Source organism: Porites lutea, chromosome 4 (assembly GCF_958299795.1).
Source record: "Porites lutea chromosome 4, jaPorLute2.1, whole genome shotgun sequence".
Taxonomy (NCBI): domain Eukaryota; kingdom Metazoa; phylum Cnidaria; class Anthozoa; order Scleractinia; family Poritidae; genus Porites; species Porites lutea.
Window position 1 is genome coordinate 45,236,493 of NC_133204.1, and position 545 is coordinate 45,237,037.

Sequence of the window (545 nt, forward strand, 5' to 3'; positions counted from 1 at the left end):
TAGCCGTCTTCATTTCACATTTTTCATAAATTATATGCAGAGTTAGTGATAGTGTCAGTGTGTTTGTTGCTCACTCTATTCTCATCAATCCCTCCCTTGTCTGTTCAACATTCAGGACTGTGAAGAAAATTGGAATGAAGATGACAAGAGAGCTTTTGGACTTTCCCCAAGACAAGGATGCATAAATTACATATTACGAGTGAAGACGTGACTTAAGAATGGCTGGTGTACCTCTTGAATCGTTGTAGAATGTTCTTTTTACTGAAAAGCACTCTAAATCGGCTAATTTTGGCGATCAAAAATTCGATTACTTTGTAATCAGTTCTATTTAGAAACAAACCATTCTTGACCCGCGATACTCCATATTGACATTTGAATATAGCTTAAGACTCAGCGTTCCATGGAGGGAACTATAATCATGAACTTAAGTCTTGAGACAAATGTTGCACTTGTATAGATAACGCTTGCGACGAGACGTAGCCTGCGTAGCAAGCGTTTTCGTGTGGTTTCCGAACGAGAGTCAAAGACCGTGCGAAAAATTGGCC